The following is a 4812-nucleotide window of genomic DNA, read 5'->3' as shown; positions in this document are numbered from 1 at the left end:
GCGGATTAAGGCTCTGTGATTCCCGTCACTGGCTACGCATCTTCCACTGCGTCTTCTCACTTGCTCCCTGTTGAAAGTACTCTGGCGCTTCGATCCGGTGTCCCGACAAATAGCTGCCACAGGGAAAAAGGCCATCCTGGCTGAAAAGCCTTTCCTTTGTTCCCTTAAATTTCTGGTTTGGGGTGAGTGATGCTCAAGTCCTGTTAGAGAGAGACTTAAGATCTAACACCTCATGATTTTCGAAGGAGAAAAGCTATGATCTCTCTCTGCTACAAAAAAAACCTAATATGGAACTATGAAGTGGAAACCCAGCATTTGATTCTGTGTCTGGGAGGGGGCTCAAACCCAGGGCTAAAGCTGGGGCAGAGCACAGCGAAGTGAGGTGCTCTGAAATTGGTTTAGTTAAGACAGTCCCCATCTGGGGGCCCATGCGCCATGTTACGGCCCTGAGAAGCCGCGCTTTGCAGAAGAAGGTTATTTCCAACCGAACCTCGGCAGAGTGTTTTCAGACTCTCTCTAATTCCAGGTATGGTTTTGCTCTCAGCTGTGGCTGAGGGTGCAGCCGGTCCAGCTGCATCGCGGGGGCTGGTTGCACTTAAGTGGGTGACCAGAGAGGTCGTACAGCCATGCCAGGCGTCACTTCTGCCAACAGCAGGTCAGGTCCACGTTGGGACCTGTAATTTGGTGCCTTGTCCCTACCGACATCAGTCAGCGCCACGTGATTGGCACCACCGGAGAGTTTGAGACAAAAATCTTCTCTTTCTCAAGGCTTTTTCAGTAACGCTTTCCTGATTTCTGACGTGGTTTGGGAGAGCCGTGAGCTGAGGCGTAAGGAAGGGGGTTGTGCTGGTTTCGTGTCCAGGGTGGCAGGCAGCGCGGAGTTTGGGTGATGAGTCGCCCCTTTGGGACCGTGTGTGGTGAACGCTCTGATGGAGGAGGCAAGGAGTGGGCTTGGTTGGGTTTTGTGGGTTTTTTTTTGGCAGCATCTTGTATATTTTTAATGGAGTTGCGGGCGGGAAGCTGAACTGAGCTGAAGGCGCTTTTCAGGCTGAGTTGCCGCAGAGAAATGGCCGGGTTTGTGCCTGCGAGGTGCTCTGGAAGGAGCTTTTTGCAGATGGCGCAGTAGGAAATGTGGGAGGGGAGCTCGCGGTGGGTCTGCTGGAGGGCAGGGTGGAACAGCAGGGGGCCATCCTTCCTGCGATGCTGCAGGTTTAGGGGCAGAGTCTCACCATTTCTCATGGTTCCTACTGCTTTATTTTCACATGGGGTGAGAGAAGATAGAACAAAAATATGGAATATGTTTTTTGCTATGTGTGTGGCTGTGTACAGGCCGAGTGCCTGAACTGTGTGGGTTAGAGCCGTGTTTTGGGCTTTAAGGGGAAAAAAAAAAAAAAGAACAGAAGTAAAGCCCCTGTCAGGAGTGTGGTGTGTGTCTCTGCAATGTCGCCTCCATCTCAGAATAAAATGTCTGCCACGTCCATCCCAGCGAGATCTTTGGGGTCAGGACAAGCATGGCTTGCAGATGAGACACTTGGCTCTGCCGTCACATCCTGCAAGGAGGTCATGGCGTAGAAAAAGGCCGTTTAGCCTTTTTCTGGGCTTCTGCTGATGGGAAGCGAATCAGGGCTGGCTGCGGGGTTCCAAAATGCTGTGTCACCTGTGCAGGGACCGGGGCCAGGCTGTGGCAGGGCAGCCTCTGGGTCTGGGGACACTGGCACCTGTGTTGCAAGCCAGGACTTTGCCCCATCTGGGTGCAGCTGGTGGCCCACTGGGATGCCCAGGGTCTGCATCCCACAGCCGTTCCCTTTGCAGAGGTAAGGCAAAGCCAGTTTGGCCGGGCTAGAGGAGCCTGTCCTGTCAAGGTGGGGTGACCCAACCTCTGAACACTCATGTCACCCAGGCTACGAGAGAGGTGACACATCTCGGTGGCACAGGGAGCGAGGGGTAGGGTCATCCAAGGCTGGCTGCGCTCTGGGGGCTGCGATGGGTGATGGTGGCAGTTTCGGTCATTGCTGGCACCGGTTGGACAGGTGATGAGAGTGCTGGGTCTCGGTGCCACCGCAGGACTGACGCAGGCAGGGAGCGGAGGCTTTGCTGGCAAACCTCCCCCAGTGGCAGTGATCTGAAGCTGCTGCCGCTGCTGGTTAAAATACTTCCAGCATCTGATACTCTCCACGTCAAGATTCAAAGGGATTTTTTGAGAGGGAAATGTTTAATCCAGGGCTGAGGAGCAGGGGGGGAGGGACGCGGGGAGTAGCAAACAACAGATTGGGAAAAGGATTCATAAATATCTCATCAGCGTGAAGTGGGTCAACAGCGTTTGCTGTAACTTAGTGCTGCTGTCTCCGAGGCTCGGTGTTGGGAGGGCTGGCGAACACAGCCGTCCCCCTGCGCAGCCCGGTCCTGGTACACCGAGGCTGTTTTTAAAAGCACCTATGATGAGCGATGCCTGCTATCGCTGTGCTTGCGTTGTGTTTTATCTCATTGGCTGTGCGTCAGGAGCGGAGGGCCAAAATAAACTGTACGGTAGCTAAAATCCTCCTTGGGAGCTGCCCACCGCAGCCAAACAAACACAAGCTCCTTATGTAAAGCTATTTTAATATTTATGGTAATACCGAGAGGCACTGCATTACCTCATCTGTCTTCATAGCGCTTCTTGGAGATGGGGGGGAAAAGGCTTAGTCACAATACTCTGCTGTCACTTATCTTGGGTGCTCGCCTGGCATCTCGCTGCTTTTAGCGTGTTTATTCCCCCAGCAGCTTGGAAAGGGGGAGAAGCGCTATTTTGTCCCCGTTGGAAATGGGGAGTTGAAGGGTTGGGAAACAAAATGCACTGCTCGGTCGCAGAAGGCGGCTGGGATGGGGCAGAGGATGGAACCCAAATCCCTCCAGCCCTGACGGATCGCTCCCCTGTGTGGCAGATGCGATGGGCACGGACCCCTGAGGACACTTTCCAAAGGACAGTGGTTGGTCCTCTGATCTGTGTTAAGTGGAGGTTAGAGAAGAATGTCGAGAGCCCAAGCATGGCACCCTTGGAGCCATCAGCAGCTCCCCGTTTCAGTGGGAGAAAATAATTAGGCCTTGCCTATCTTTAATCTCTTTTCACTAATGCCTCGTGCAAGCCCTCCAGGGACTCGTGGATCCAGCGTGAAGAGCCCGACCCCGACCAGCCGCAATGATGCTGTTGGCCGTCACCCACGGGACGGGCAGAGCTCGGGGGAAGGATCTCCCTCCAGCATGCCAGAGAAACAGCTCGGCCGCCTCTGGTGGTGCAGCCCGGTGTTTCATCATGGAGAGCAAAGGTCTATTTGTCGTGCACACGAGTTAATGAGCAATGTGGAGAACGAGGCCTCCACGTTGCCCACTGAGCACTGCTGCTGCGTCAGCTCAACCGCCCACAGATCTGTCATGGTTTATTCCCTCCCTGTGCCGCACCAGCCACCTGGCTCGGCCGCAGGCTGAGGACGAGCTGGCTGGGTGGAAGAAGGGAATGGATCCTAGGATGTCTCAGGCAAGGTCTCTCCAGAAGAGATAAGGGGATGTTCAACCTAAACTGTTGGGTCTCAGTCTGGCCGGGCACTTGGGGAGTTCAGCCTGGAGCAGGGGCAGGGCTGCAGGAGGAGCTGGAGGAACGGCGGAGTGCATCTCAGGAGCATGAGCTGGTGAAACTGGGCTCCTGTGGCCAAATGCAAGGAAGGCAGAGACATAAGACACCAAACAGCTTGTGCGAACAGATACTAAAACGAAGTGGAGCTACATAAATTGTTAGTCATGTCTTTTCATTTTCCTTGGGTTCCCAGAAGCGGTGGGGTGCCCTGGCGACTGATACAAACTCTCTGATGGGCAGATGTCCTCAAAGGACAGTGGAGGTGCCACGTTTGAGCCAGTGAGTTTGATGAATCCCATGGGGGGGGAAAAGTAAAGCTAGCTTGGCTGTGAGTCAGCAAACTGATTCTAACTTCTACCCTAAAATAACTCAGAAGTGTGATTCCAGCTCTGCCTTCAGCTAGCAGCCATGGAGGGACAAATCTTGATATATATGTTTTTTTTAGATGGGTTTTGATGTTTTCTTACACGATGTTCAGTTGAGCTAGGCAGGACTTGCACCTCCCTCCTGCAGTCTGCTCATTTCGGCCCATAGAATCATAGAACGGTTTGGGTGCTCGCAGTCCCTCTTTCTTAACTCTATTCCAAGCCACTTTGATGCACAGGGAGATTTGCCAGTCTTTGGGAGAAGAAAGGGTGGCGAGAATGGTCTTGAGCCTCAGCATCTTAGGAGAGAGACCCCAAACCCTATGGCTGTGGCTCTCTGAAATAACACCTTCTCCGGGGCCACGTGCTCTACTGCAGCCTACTACTCTTTTACCACAAAATGACAAGTGGCAATGAACCAGCATTGCCCTGTGGCCGGTAACATCAGACCTCTTTGGAGAAGCCTTAATCTGTCAGAACAGGTTGCCTTCTACTTGGCACTTCCCTCAGCACATCAGGAACTGACTTTAGCCATGTGCTCCAGCTGAATTTCCTCTGATCGCTTCAGTCCAAAGCTCTTTGGTGATGGCAATGCTCCATATGACCATGCCGTCTTCCATCTGAGGGTCTCGCATTGGTGAGTTCAGCCCCCCGTATTGCACTGATTTGCTGAAGGAGAAAGTTTGTGACACGCGGAGGTCATGTAGGAAGGCTGTGGCAGCCCTCAATCCCCCCAGTAATGCCTCCAGTTTCTAACAGCCTGGTCCCAGTCACTTCAGCCCATAGCTGCCTGAGCTTGTGTAGTCAGAACACTGCTGCTTTTTCTGGTTTTTCTCTTTC

The sequence above is a fragment of the Charadrius vociferus genome, unplaced genomic scaffold, assembly GCF_000708025.1.
Source record: "Charadrius vociferus isolate BGI_N301 unplaced genomic scaffold, ASM70802v2 scaffold1039, whole genome shotgun sequence".
In the NCBI taxonomy this organism is placed as follows: domain Eukaryota; kingdom Metazoa; phylum Chordata; class Aves; order Charadriiformes; family Charadriidae; genus Charadrius; species Charadrius vociferus.
Note: the sequence above shows the minus strand (reverse complement) of the source record.